The sequence below is a fragment of the Cornus florida genome, unplaced genomic scaffold (genome assembly GCF_030987335.1).
Source record: "Cornus florida cultivar Cherokee Brave unplaced genomic scaffold, ASM3098733v1 CherokeeBrave_3.0.0_Hap2_Chr06, whole genome shotgun sequence".
In the NCBI taxonomy this organism is placed as follows: Eukaryota; Viridiplantae; Streptophyta; class Magnoliopsida; order Cornales; family Cornaceae; genus Cornus; species Cornus florida.
In genome coordinates, this window is record NW_026775576.1 from 27,288,268 (window position 1) to 27,304,446 (window position 16,179).

Here is a 16,179-nt window from a genome sequence, read left to right on the forward strand (position 1 = left end):
ATGACCCTAACCTCGACCTCCAAGATCTCTGTCCAATTGGGTCCCAACCCTCTGAAGTCATTTATTATTGTGAGTATCTCCTCTCCTGAGAAGAAGGTTTGCTGTTGGCATAGCCTCCAGCCCAAAACAATTGTCCCTCTTTTCTCTTTGACATGTCCCAATATAAATGTTCCTTTTGAAAAGTGATGTAAAAATATCAAAACTTCCTATGGTATCCTTAAATTTTGAAAACTTCTCCAAATTAACCATGTAAATCCTTAAACCTTTTAGGGATGGTTTTTGAATTTCGGAGACTGACAATGAAATGTGTGTTGACCTAAAGAGATAGAATCCCCAAAAGGAGTATTTAATATGGGACTGAGGTAGTATATATCAAGGACCTCTTCTCCCCTCTTTGTATAGACGTTGCTGCTAGGACCTCTTCTCCTCTCTTTGTATAGACCTTGCTGCTAGGACCTATACTTATATAAGTTCTGCTTAAAGACAACTGTGAAAACCTCCTCTTTGGATTAACCTTGCTGTCAGAGTTTCTTCTTCACAAATAAGCCCCACTTGAAGACTCAATGCCCATGGCCAAAACCGCTTCTCCATAAATTAGCAATGCCATAAAGACTTGAAGACTAGAAGATCCTTGATGCACCTTGTAAACTGCTTGAGTTGGAAGCAAGATTCACAGGTGTTCCATAACTTGGTGTCCGACAATTTGCCATGTGAGGTTCACAAACAATAGTCCTCTGGGATCTTAGGAGGTATTTGGTTTAGTGGCCGAGGTTTAGGCTATGTTGAGGTGACCCTCCTTGACCCTTTCTCGGGCTCCTTCTTGAGACCTCTCCTTGAGGTTCACCATGGCCTAAGTGAGAGAGTAAGCCACTTGGACTCCCATGTGACATAACCTCCCTTAGAGGTTTGACCTTTCTGTAAAGTTTTGTGCAATCAGAATAGAAGAGAAAAGTATGTGTCTGTCGTATTACAGAATAATTGGTTACGAAGAAGAGACTGAAGTAAAAAAAGAAATAACCCTAACTAAAATAAAGGAAGAGACAAAGGTACCCTTGCTAACATGAAATATAAATAAAAATATAAAACTTGCTAACACTTTCAACATTATCATGTCATATTTAATTGCCCCAATTTATCACATTAAATTATCACCTCACCAACATAATCGCAGTCCACATTATGTCATTGTAATGTTTCCATTAAGTATTACTAGTCACATGGTGTTGTCTCATCAATCCAAAAGAAAAACATGTTTCATGATTAGGATTTTTTTCTCACAATAACCCAGACGCCAGATATCCCCACCCTTGATTATAAATTAGCTTCTAACTTATGTTCTCATTCCTAAGTCCTAACATGTGCAGGGATCCTCATAATATGTTCTATTTTGTTTATACCAGTAGAAGTACGTAAGCTAAATGTGAATTTTTTACAAGCATGCCAATGGGCATTAACCTGAATGGTATGTTCTCTCCTCCCCGTATGGGTGGTTGAGTGTTCATGCCCTACTAGGGGCAATATTACAAAACACCATCAATGGTCATACTGGCTAACTCTGAAACTTCCCACCATACAAACCTAGCAACATCTAATGAATCTCTTGATTTTTGGTGATGCATCCTGCTGTTCTTCTCACACCAAATCTGCCAAATAACAGTTGCAAAGATCCTTCTCTGAGCCTTCTGTGTAATCTTCTTCTCAACAGACCACTGCACCAGCTGAGTAAGAGAGCCCTTTGTTACATGGGCTCTTCAAAAGTAGTGAAGTACCCGTGTCGGACATGGGTATGGGATATTTGTTCAGCACTTTTGGTTGGACATGTACTTAAAAAGCATATCCAATCATTCAATTACATTATAGTATTACTTTAAAATGAGTAAATGCCTATATTGAATATTATATTAGATAAAGATATTATTTTACTCTAGAAAATAAAATAAAATAATTAATAAAATGAATATTTAGTCTAGTTCGTGTGTCCTTTTGGTTGAAGATTTGACACGTCCGACACATGGATACGTACCCGTGTCCAACACCCATACCCGAGTCCATGTAACATAGTAGTGAGAGCCACATTGATGCATATTCCAACCCAATAGATTAGAAAACCAATTTCATATGGTCACAACAAATATGCATGAAACAAAATGATGATCCAAGTCATCACAAGCAGACGAGCAGTTTTAAATTCTTTTTATCTCCAAATTTTATGGTTTCTAAGCATAATAAATTTTCATCCCTTTTTCATTTCATATGAGTGATGTGTGTTTAGGTTTGTTAAAATGGGAGGGGGTATTTTTCTGGACAATGATGCTTGCCTCTCACTTTGTCTGTACATATATGAACACTAGATACCATGTCCATCTAACATACTACAAATTTTTATTGCCAATAACATGCTAGATTCTGTTTGGGCTGTGCTTTTGTTGTTACCGTGTATGTTTAATAAGTTGCTGGTTATGGAAGAGTCCTAACTTTCAGTCATATAATATTTAACTTTTAAAAATTATTTCTAATAGCTTCATTCCATGTTAATTTCTGTTGCTTTATCTTTCTCCTAACTTCTATGCAAATCGGTCTTCCTCCTTTTACCGGTGCATTTATAGGTCTTATTTAAATATGTTTATTCCATTTAAGTCTATTTTATCTAATTTTACCGTTAATAAGCAACACTCCTAATTTCTCACTCACATATTAATTAGTTACCGTATCTCTTTTGGTTACTCCTATCATGCATCTTAACATCCCTCATTTTTGCTACGTGAATTCGTTGTTTATTTTTCTTTTTTAAACTCGACACTCTGCACCATATAAAATAGTTGGCCTAATTACTATTTGATGAATTTTTTCTTATAATTTATTTGTTACTCTTTTATCGCATTAAACAGCGCTAGTCTGCCTCCATTTTGTCCAGCCTGCTCCAATTTTTCTAACTATATCACCTTCTATCTCCCCATTCTTTTGTATTATTGATCCTAAATATTTATGATGGTTATTTTGGATAATCCTTTGGCTTTGAAGTTTGATCATTATAGTATCAATATCCAACTGATTGCTAAACTTTTATTCCATATATATTCTGTTTGGTAAGAGAAGGAATTTTTTAGTGTTTTTCCTTTAATAACTAAGCTTTCATAAAGAATTGTTGACCGAGGTTTTTATTTCTATTTCTTTGAATGGTTTGAGGTATTTCGCACCCATTGCCCAACTTGTCTGATAACTTGAATTGGTTTTAGATTGGGATGAAAATGTGTGTTAGAAAGGTGAGATTTTATCGTGTTATGAACGCCTAAAACAGTATGTGGTTGAGTTCCGAGATGGAAAAGATTTCAAAGATGGTCAATAAGGTTGCACTGAGTGAATTCAATCACAACTTAGAAAGAGATGGATTCCGAGGCACTGTTTTGTCACAGTCTCTGCTTATAACTGCAAGGTACTGCCAAAATGCTGTATTCCGAGGCACTGTTTTGTGCTTCTGGTGCAAGTGACAATGATTATGGTGGTAGTGGCAGCATAGTGGTTGCATCGATGAGCAGAATGCAGCGTGGTTGTCGTTGTGATTGTGTCGGAGATAGTCACCTGGAGCAGTGGTGGTGAGGAGAGGATATATGTTGTAGGAACAACTGGTTAAAGTGGAGATGGTGTTGGGGGTGGTAAATGCAGTTCAGTCTTTGTGTTTGCTGGTCTTGTTATTAGCCCTGACATGTTCAGCATGATTGATAGTCAATTAGTTTTGCATAAATACTGCACCCCTGCAATGTGTGCAATGTTTGATGTTGCGTTCTGAATTTGGTGCTGGCTCGTAACCCGACAACCCGTTGGATGAGATTTGTGTGGCTCAAGGGAATTTTTTTTCTGTTTGTAGGTCGTGGACCATAATTAGTACTCTCGTGTTTAGGGTTTGGAGTTGGAAGAGGGAGACACTGAAAATCACACAAAATAGAGAATGAGGGGTTGAAACTTGTAATTTTCGATTTTACACTGAAGACTTTCGCTGGATCTCCACCGCGAAAGTAGGCTTTACTGAACTACGTTTTTTTTTATTATTATTATTTTTTATTATTATTATTATTATTTTTTTCTTCTTCGGTGTGTTTACTTTTCGTAATTATTGCTTGAATTTACTGCGTTTGTCGAGTTTGACTTAAGCCACTTCTTGGATTAAGTATACTAGGAAGTGCCACATCGTTCCAGATCATTTTAATTCTTTATGCATACCAAGTTGACTAAATATTGTTCACATTTCTTACAGTACCTTGGAGGCTTTAAATTATGTACTTTGCCATATATTAAGACATGAGCCAACATTGGACCCATCCAAGTTGTTTTGTCTCAGTATGTGTAACAGGGTTGGAACATAATTTAATTGATATTTATCACGCACACAATTGAAAGGAATCCAAGGAAGTATTTGAGTTTTTTCTTTGCTCACTTTGGGCCTGTTTAATATGTTAGCTAGGTATTTTATTTTTGGCGTTTTTGTTGTAGTAATGAGCAATGAAAAAAAAAAAAAAAAAACTAAAAAATTTTTAAATGACATTCCTAATCATTATGTTTTGTAAACTTGTAACATTTTTTTACCAAGTATGTTTTTATGTTTTTGCTTTCAAAAATCTTATAATAAATAGACATTACTACAAACATGCTTTCGACACTTATTTTCTATCGGGTTAAAACAAAACAAAACAACAAACAAATAGGGCTTTAGTAATTTTTGTTTTTTGCCTTGGTTTTTTCTTTTGGGTGTAAACTGTGATCACTCTCATGTATGATCAATCACAACTATCCTCACGGTACCCTACAATATTGTTACAACAAAAGATTCCAACTCCTTGTTTACTTGGTGGACGTAAGAATAGTATGATCAATTTGTATTTTAACTATAGAGTAAATGAACTTGAAAAAAATGTTACTGTTAAATGAAGTCGTTAAGCACCTCTAAAACATATCCTTTGGAAGTTTTTAAAGTTGCATTTTAATTTTAAAAACATGGTTTTGGTTTTGGTTTCGAAAAAGGCATGTAGTGCTTGCTAGCATTTTGTTTAAAAGAACGGGATGAACAAGAAAAATGTGATTTCATAGAATTAGAGCAAGAAATGCTAATGTGTGAATTACATTCGACACACAATAATGGCCTTAATTACAAAATACTCCCGGGGTTTAGAGCGTTTAAATAGCCTAAACCTCAGGGAAGATTCAAGGTGTTTCAGTGGAGGATTCTATAAGCATAGCCATTCGAAATTCGCCCAATAAAATAAATATATAGGGTGTTTTGGTGGAGAATTCTAGAGGTTGATTTGACTCACTATTATAATTCTAGACTAATTGTTGTAATGCATCTTAACCATTTATTTTTATTTATGGCACCATGGGAGAACGCAGCAAACAGGAGAGACTAATTTGGCTATCAGCACAGCAACCACTCTAAAGTTACAAGCACAAGGCAATTCAACACCTAAGAAACTCCGTACAAGATCAAATTACGGAGAAAAAGATTAAATTGAGGCGGGGAAAACCAAAACTGACCTAGACCAGAGATCTAGTCGGAGAAAACAATAAATCTGTCCATTTGATTCGAAAACGAACCAAACATGAAACAAATCTAACTGGAGAAAACAAAAACCAGAGAGTAGGGAGGAAGAGTGAAGAAGACAAAGCTGTTAGAGAGAGAAAGTTAGAGAGAGGTGGGAGAGAGAGTCGGGGCGGCTGCTTAACCATTCATCAAGGATGTGAAAACCTATAAAATTGTGGAGTCCAATCTGGATAGCCTCGAAATGATTTCTATTATTTATTAAAATGAAAAGATTATTTATTTCTCTTGATTTGTAAGAATTAGTTTAGAATAGTCACGCACAATATGACAATCAGAAAAGGAGAATTACGATGTTTAAAAAATGGGAAGAAAGAAGATTGAGAACATCGTTTATTATTATCTTTCTTCTTCGTTTATTATCATACTTCCAAATTTTAAAGATGTTTATTATTATTTTCGAACATTTTTAAACATCAATTACTATTTTCTCATTCTTCCAAATTTTAAGCATGGTAAAGAAGAAAGGTAATTGATGTATGGATCTTAACCATTCATCGGGGATGTGAAAACGATGTTTGACAACGAGGAAAGAAGAATTACAGCAAAGGGAGCAAGAAGTTATTATCATCTTCTAAAATGTTTGAAAATAAAAGTTGTCTAGATTTTTCTAAGATCTTAAATGATGAGAAAATGAGTCATTGGAAATTGTTTCGAACAAAAGAATCTTGAGAATTAGAAGATGAAAAATGGGAAGAAAGAAGAACTTGTTGCACCATACTACAAAAACAACTCTGGAAGAGCACATGGAATTTGAAATATCAAAGAGAGCAACGAATGGATAAAGTAATAGCAAGGAAGTTACGCTAACATTTACACAGAGAGGGCATACGGGAAACTATTGGGTAATGCTGTGCATATCCACGCATTTATATTCATTTCACTTTTTATTTGGATCCACTTGCCTACCTATTTATCCAAACGCTTAAGCTATTGGGTACCCATTTTACTTTCCATTTGGATCCGATATGGGACAAAGTACCATTTGTAACATTCTTTTACATTCGCACTCGCAACGCTCTCGTTGTGGTTAGGCTCACCCGGACCGGGCGCTTGGCACACCGGATCAAGGATTGTGTCTGGTTTTGATACCAACTGTAACGGGTGGGTATTTACCTATTTACCTAAAAATTCAAATTCTTAGATAATGATGTATATCCACTCATTTATATTCATTTCACTTTTCATTCGGATTCGATGTGGAACAAGTACCCTCGTAATGAGAATCTCAAAGTGATCTTCCATTGTTGTTTTTTGTTTTTTTTTAACTTAAGCCTTTGGCACAACTTTATCGCCTCATGTGGCATGACTACAAAAACAACTCTGGAAAAGCACATGTAATTTGGAAGACAAGCTTGAAAGCCAAGGGCTCTTACCATTAATGGAACCAAAAGAAACAATGTTGCTAGAAATTAAAAGTAATGAATAGCTACACTCATTGAGGAAATTTGATAACCATGAAGCCTACTTTTCAATACACAATAATTTGAATTAAGAGAAGCATGTTCCTAGTTGATTCAAACTTATCATTATCTCTAACTTTCCAAATTTACACGTAGGAGGCATACGACTTCAAGCTTGCCCATTTATTCAAATGCTTAAGTTGTTGGATAATGGGCACATTTATATCCATTTACCCAAACACTTAAATTATTAAGTAATGCTGCATACCCACGCATTTATACCCATTACACTTATAGGACAAGTACCCCTGTAACATTCTTTTCAACTCGAACTTGCAACGCCCTCGTTGCAGTTGGGCTCACCTGGATGCCTCAGGATCCGGCGCTTGACACACCAGATTAAGAATTGGGTCTGGTTCTGATACTAACTATAACGGGTGAGACACTTATCCATTTACCTAAAAACTTAAACTATTAGGTAATACTGTATACTCACTCATTTATTCACATTTCACTCTCCATTCGAATCCAACGTGGGATAAGTATCCCTTGTAACACGGGCATCTCAAAGTGAACTTCCATTGTTTTTTTATTTTTTATTTTTGGCAGGGACTGATTTAGAAATTCATATGAGGAAGAGCAAATTTATATAGGGGGGTTTTTTCACAATTTCAGTGGGGGCAATTTCATATGAGGGGGGACAAATTTATATAGAGAGGTTTTTTTCAAAATTTCAGTGGGGGAAATTTCATAATTTTAAGGATATAAATACAAAAAAAGTATAAATTTAGTGATAAAAAATGTAATAATAAAAAATTCTAGTAGGAGTATCGATGTCCGCTGAACTCTTCATAGATCCATGCCTGGTTGTTGGCAATGTAGGCATTTAGGATAGAAAGACTAGTTTACCTAAATCTTTGGCACAGTTTTATGGCCTCCTGTTGGCATGAAACATATGCTTAATTTAATTCCTACTTTATGGCCTCATGTGGCATGACTGATAACTTTCATGAAATATACGCTTACTTGTTAATTAATGGCTCTATATGTTTTGGGAAATTCTGGTAGCAACTTTTAATTTTGGATCAAGTTAGATGGAATAAATGAAAGCAAAATGGAGATACAGAAGTGTAGACGTTTCTTTTCCCTTCTTTTCCTTCCTCTGTCACACTTATCTAGGTGGTACAAAATAAAAAGTTAGGCGCGACTGGTAACTGTTTTTATTTTGTGCTTTTGCTTTTTCGTTTTTTTTTTCCTCTCTATATCTATATATATATTAATTTTTGTTTGTTTAAGATAAGAAAAATTCGGAAGGAAGGAAAATTAAATTTTTTGGAAATCTTTCTTTATTATTTTTTCTTTATTTATTTTTTATTGGAAGGGAAAAAAAGAAAAGTTAAGGGTGTATTATATAGTTTGGGAGTATTTGGTTTGAGTTTTATTATATTTGGTTTTGGGATTGTTTGATTTACCTTGTCCCATTCTTAGATAAAATGAGATTTATTTTATTTTTATTTCAGACAAACAAAATCCTATACAAATTAGACAAAATGGTCATTTTACATGACCTGTATTTATACTTATTAATTTATTCTACTGAAATGAGGTTATTATCGTTATTTTAAGTCTGTTATTTGCACCAAATCAATAATATATGGGTGTTTTACAATACACAAGGACTATTTTGACTTATAATACTATATAGATGGTAGATAGAGTTTTTTTGCACTTAATCCTTAAAAATCTATTTTTAACTTTACTACTTCAATAATAAATAAATATAGATATATATATATATATATATATATATATTTATTTATTTATTTATCACGACTTTAATAATGAATTAACTTTGGTATGGTTTATAGTTAGGTTTGATAAGTTGGGAGAATTATGAAGTGGACATTACATTGAATTAAGCAGTCAGTTGTCACAATTAGATTTAGATTGGGCAATTGGTCTGTTGATAATGATTAAGGACCTTGTGATCCGCAAATGACCACGTTTATGGAAAGAATATGGTCCCATGTGGCATTAACACATAAAATGGACAACTAATGATGATGAGTCCAGAGACAAATGACCACAGCTAGCACTCAATTCAATTGTAATTCAATTATATCGATAATCGTTGAGTCCAAATCTTATCTGTACTAATTAATTCTGGGTAAAGTGAAAAAAAATATAATAAAATAAAAATTTATATGGAATGTCCGAATTGGGTGTTAAAAAAACCTCTTAAATTTTTTTAATTGAGCGAATAAAGACAATTTTTCAATTAAAAAATTGAAATATTTAAAATGCTCTTCAGACAAAAACAAAATTAAAAATAAAATAAGGAAAATAAATAATTATAAATTTAAAATTTAAAAAATTAAAAATAAAGGCATTATTTATTTATTTTAATCAAAACCCTATTTTTATTTATTATTTATTTAATTATTTATTTAATTTATTATTATTTTTATTTATTAAAAAAAGAAATATCTAAAAAAAAAATTAGTCAAAATTGTTGACCAATGTAATTTGCACAAAATTTTAAAATAGATAAGTATGCACTTTTTAAATGTGAGGTATTTCTTAGACAATTTTTTATAGGGCTAAAATCTGAAAACCACCCTGTTATTTATAAAAACTATTTACTAACCCCCTCAACTACATAAACTATCATATCACCTCCTCCCCATTAGTTGACCGTCTAAAATTAACGGATTTTATCACGTGACTATACGTGCACCCTATATTACATTATAATGACTAAAATACCCTTCTTCTTTTTTTCTTCATCTTCTCACTACCGGCGACTGTACCATGTCTCTTGGGTGTCTTTTTTTACTATGCGAGAAAAGGGTTAGTTCGGCGATGAAGAGGATGGTGTGCAGGCAGTGAGGAACAGCGGTGGACAGTGTTTTACGAGCAGTGGTAAACATATATATATATATATATATATATATATATATATATATATATCAGTTTTCAAGGCTTATGAACAGAAATAATCTTTACATATAATAGCAGATGCACTTATGTAAACAAATGCAACTGGAAACTTTAACCCCAACTCAAACAAGGATTTCTTTTCCTCCGACCACCACGATTTTCAGACTTGACACGTATAAGGAAACAATAAGCAAATTGTTGACACTTGCGAATTCCTTTCTTGAAGATACAACCTGTTTTCATTCGACTTTTTGCCTTTGATACAATTGAAGTTCGAGGAATTAGAATGGAGTTGCCGGAGAGACGGAGAAGATAACTAGAATTGTGATGGATTTTCTAGCGACTCCTTCTGCTATTATCGGTGAGTGCTCTGGCAAATCAATACCCGTTGATGTAATGTTATATATATATATTAGGGACAATTGAAGAAGGTGATCTAGCGAGTGGAATCGAATTTGAAGAATAGCCAGTCTCTCCTGCTTCTTGCAACACACAGATATTGTTGTCAAGGCGGTGGTGGCATTACTCATTGCCACTGCCGCGTGGCTGTCGCTCATTTTCTCCGGGACCACCACACCTCACTGGCACCGTTTCACGCGTTAGGAAGGAATGTAATGACCCGGTCATTTTCCCTCTTTTCCTTTTTCTCAAATTTTACGGATAAATTTTTTTCATTTAATTTTCTTTTCCGAGTTTTGTTTCTCATCACCTGGTGTCATCTCGAGTGCTTGGAAATGGTTTTCGAGACTCTTTCCTTTAGATTGACAACTTCCATTAAGGATCGAGTCATTTCCACATTTTCACTTTTTGGACACTATTCACTTTTCGTCTTTTTCCCCTTTTATCACTTTTTGGCACAACCTCACTTTTTGTACTCGAAGTTAATTTTCGACTTCACATACCTTCATTCTAAGTGATTTCCACGAAATACGTATCATTACTTTTGTAGAAAAGTACTCTAGTTGCTCCCCGTGTCCATAGGGGCATGGATGCATTGTTTCTTTGGAAACATTTTCTTTCCTTGGGGTGTTTTTCGTAAATATCTTTTGAAGATATTTTATTTCAGGAGTTTTTAAGAAAATATTTTTAGAAGATATTTTCTTTTTGGGTCATTTTTGCAGTTATCCTTTCTAGGAGAGGCCATTGTGCAATTAACGAAAGTTACTGCAAAATGCCTCATTTTGAGCCTGGATCTTCGTATGGGATTCATTTTCATATTTCGTCGAGTCGGGTACTCTAGAATTTCCTTCCGTTCGTTTTACCTAGTTTTAGGGTTTTCGGTCTCGGTTAGCGCCGAACTTGTTCGGGGAATATCTTTCTGCTTGGAACTCAGTTTTTGACGCCGTTTCTTCCATTATTCATTTTTTTTTTTTTTTTCATTTCGGTTCTTTTTCATTCACGATATTTTACCGTTTGAGCGCGTCTGCGCAAATTCCACTTTCACAGACCCGGCGGGGCTCGTTCGGGGCACTTTTAGGATTTTACTATAAATAGAATGACTTAAAGTGAAAAATCAGATTTTCACCATCTTCTTCCCCTTTTTGGCTGGTAGCCATGGCAGCCCCTTGAGCTGCCACCACTCTTTCTTCTTCTCCACTTGATTTCCTTTGTTATTTGTCTCATGCCTTAACGTTTATTGTAGGCCTTAACGTGTTCATCATTTCCCCCTTATTAGAATCCATTTCTGACCATTTTTGAGTTCGGGTTTCAAGTTTGGGTTTGGATTTTCAAGGTACCTCAAAGATTAAAGTTGTTCATTTCGTTGTCCCCGACATAACCTAGGAGTATTGTCTGATTTAGAGCACTTTTCTTTCGGTGGGGATTTGAGATTTCATCTCAAATTGAGGTAGGGGATGTCTTAGGTTTATATCTTGGTTATATTGAGTGTATTCTATGCTTACACAACTTAATCATATGCCTTTGTATTAAATCTATAAACTTTTTTATTTATTTATTTTCTTGTGTGAGATTTAATTCTCTCGATTATAACTTGGTTTAAACTTATGGCATGCTATTAAATTACATCTTGATATGTTCATTAACATATATTAAATTGAGAGCATTTGGATAAGTATTGAAACTTTTATTTAATTATTTTTTTGAATGAAAATTTAATTCATGTGGCCGTATCTAACTTGAAATCAATATGTGATGTCATATTATATTAGGCCCTAGCATACTCTTCAACATATGTGAATTTAAGAGTATTCGGAGATGTTTTAAAATCTAGAGATAATTAATTAATTAGATTAATTAATTTATTCCAAGTGTACTATTCACTTCATTGGATTTCCGATTTGATATAGTAGATGAGCATGCCATATGCTTTCACATATATTAAATCAGAAATATTTGATTAGGTTTTGAAACCTTTCATTTTATTATTTTCTTGTATGAAGGTTTAATCATCATGGTTCTATCTTGCATAAAAATTTCTTGTATTATGCTATTAAATCAAGTCTTGACATGTTTTATAACATACTTTAATTTGAGAGTATTCGGATGAGTTTTAAAACCTAGAGATTTTAATTAAATGAATTAATTAAACTCTATTCAATGGTTCCATGGGCTTGATTAAATTTCTAACTTGGTATTCATGATTTCCTTGACAAGTTCTTTCACGTGTATCAAATAGAGAATAATCGGATAAGTTTTGAGACTTATATTTAATTATTTCCTTTGTATGGAATTTAATTCACATGGTTGCATGTTGTATGGAATGAACTTGTAACTTGATATTAAACTTGTCCTTGACATGATCCTTGATATATCTTATTCGTAGAATATTTAGAATTGCCTTGTAGTCTTGAGAATTTAATCATTTAAGTTGATTAAATCCTCTTTTATGCTTCCAACGAGTTAATTATGCTTTGCGATTGAACCCTTGTCAAACTTATGAATTGGACTTGTATTTCATAGGGTTTTTACCTTTTTATCATGCATCATGACCTCTTGTGTCTTGGTTTCATTAATGTAGTTAATGGACTTGCACAATTGTCTTAGAATGCTTTAATTATTCATGTGTTGTTTAACAAATAATTAAATCATGTGTCTTATACTTATGGTATATTTACATCAATGGATTCCATATGCAATATATCTTAGTTGTAATTTATATAGATACACACTATGATTTCTTGACATTTCACATGCCATTATAGTTGAGGATTGAGGGCATGACTTGTGTGTTTCCATAATCTTGTTTGTGCATGGAATGTGGTTTAATGCATTACTTGTATCTTGATACAATCTTGACTTGCATAACCTGTTGATTTTAGAAACTCGGCGATATCAATCAAGACTTGACAAGGCTAAGACTTGGTTCTAGTACTGGAGATAGAGAGCCCCCTACAATAGAGTGCGCACTAGGGGAAGGTACCCATGGGTTAGTAGCCCTAAAGTGATCCCAAGAGTACGGTTCTAATCCGAGCGATATCCGAGTATCCACATTGTTTGATTTAAACCCTTAGATTTCAAATGTATTCCTTGAAGTTTTAAGAATCTTGTCGTGTTATATGGAATGTTCGTATCTTGTTAATTGCATAGATATTATGCATTATCCTTGATTTCACGCCTTATCCTTGTCGTGTTAATTGAATTGTTTCAATCTTGTTAATTTTCTTAGTTATCTCGTTTCATGTTACTTTATGTTATCATGAGTTAGGAATGATCCTATACATGTAACTTGACTTAGATTCTAGGTGGCATGGACCACATGTAATGATTTATATCAACATGTAAAATCTTTAAACTCTTAGATTTTAAGTGTTATCTCTTGAAGATCTAAGAACCTTGTTGTGTTATTTGAAGTATTTCCTACCTTGTTTAATTGCATAGACATTATGCTTACTTTGTGTATTTAGGTCTCATTTAGCATAATTGAAACTGTGCACTTGCTTTTTGTATCTAGATTTCAATTAGTATACTCGTGTCTCGTATATTTGCTTTGTGTGTTTCCGATCCCGTTTAGTATACTTGTGTTTTGTATACTTGCCTCGTATGTTTTCAATTTCGTTTCGTACTCTTATACCCAGTATGCTTGCATGTTGTATATTTCATTTCAATCACCTATGTAACTTAGGATGATCCCTGAGTCTCACTTTGACATAGACGTTAGGTGGCATAAGCCCCTTTAATATGTTTCACCTTAAGGTGATTATATTATAAAATGTTAGGTCTATGCATGCTCATTCCCTACGAGTACCACAGGATACTCACCCCTCGCTGAATGCGACTTGTTTCAGGTATGAAAACTTGGTTCGTGATGTTCATCATTCCTTAGATGACTTATAGCTTTTAAGTTTCAATTTTATGCAAATGTTAGCAAGAAATGTCATTTTTTAGCCTTATATGTCAAAACTTGTATCTTTGATTCTATATATGTAACGGGTACATAAGTACACCTTTTACGTTGTATTTGATATATATGAGATGAGGCCGGAGGCCAATGACATGTATTTTGTATCCTATGTAATTTTTAACTTCACAAAATATTATGAAAATATTAAAAAATGCCAAGTCATTGCTTCACCATGTTTGCATCGGGTGTGAGAATTCCATTTTTATTCTTCCATAGGGTCTCATTAATCATGCATGAAGTGTGGCCAAGGACCAAACGGTAATTTGAAACCATTTTATAATTTTAAGTTTCAAAATTCCCTTTTCATGTGCATTTTCGCCTTTTTTGGCCGTCTGGGGGTCGGATTTTGCATTGGGTCTTCTCGGGAGCCGCGGACCATTCCGGTGCACTTGAAATCATTTATTAATATTGCGTGCACATTCGTTTCAACCTAGAAATGCGTTTAAGGTCAAATGCATACTTGTTGCAAAGTTTCATTTTTTAAGTTTTTGCCCTTTTCTGATCTAGGGGCATTCTGGATATTTCACAGTGTGTTTTTTTCATTCTCTTCCACACACCTGGGTAGAAAACTCGATTTTAGAGGGGGTTTCTTCTTTGTGTTTTTACATAAAATGTCGTTAAGGGCCCCGTTTTTGCTCTCTGTTATGACAGATTTCGGAAAAGCCCATGTAGCAACTTTTAGACCCTTTTGACCTTTTCTGATCTAGGGGCATTTTGGGGATTTCACAACGGTTTTTTTTTTCTTTATTTATTTATTTATTTATTTATTTTTATTTTTTTTGCTCTAGCATGTCCGAGTGTTTGTCAGGATGCTCGTGGGCGCCTGTGGTGTCCCGTCTCGACATCCTGACGTCGATTTTTGTTTTCACTTATTCTTCTTCGTCCGGACTCAAAATAAGATGAATTTTTTTTTTAACTTGACTAATTTTTCATTGTCTATCCAAAAGTGTGTTCGGTTGCACTCGGATATTCCTAGATAATTACCAGTTTACCCTTTTAGCCTTAAGTGCTTGTTTTTCTTCGTCTTACTGTTTCTTCTTCGTTCGGACTCTGAATCATGCGATTCTTGAGTCCATCTTGATTAGTTTTTCGTTATCTTTCCAGCAGTGTGCTCAGTGGCACCCGAATCTTAATTTTTAGAAATGACTATTTTGCCCCTGGGGGCTTAATTGTTATTTTTCTAATATCTTACTTCCGCACTTTATTCATTTGGGTTCCATAACCTCATAGAAGGTCATCTTTGGGTCTTAGAGATATGTTGTGCCTTGGGAAACCATTGTCTTGTTTCTTGCTTCCGCATCTAGATTCGTTATCGGGTCAATCTTCAGTTCATCATAAAACGCACCGGTTTGAAAAACCAGGGCCGTCATAGATGGTATCAGAGCGTCTAGGTTCGAATACCTTGGACGATAGGTTTTAGGTGCATATTATGCTTATGTTGCCATGCTCTATGTGTTTAAATGCTTCTTGATAACATATTCTGATTTGATAACATGTCTGTTTATTAATGTGGCAACTTGTTTAGAAGCTTACCTTGACTGTCTTAGCATATGATATATGGTTGTTTACCTTAGCACATGGTACTTGCTTGTTATTTTAGCATGTGGTATATGTTTGTCTACCTGAGTACATTATATACATTTGTTCATCTTGACATGATTATATGTAGCATAGTGTCATGCTTTACATTCTTCTCCTGTATACATTGACATGCTTTATGTGATCTTACTACTTGTGTGAATAGGTAGTCTGTTGCTATGTTGTATGCTAGCTGTTTACTTTATGTCTGATTTTGACACTGTCTATTACGGTCTGTCATATCCCTTGGATGCATTATTGTTTTACGAAGTTTCTTCCTTGGATAGGAGAAATTCATTCCGTAAGGA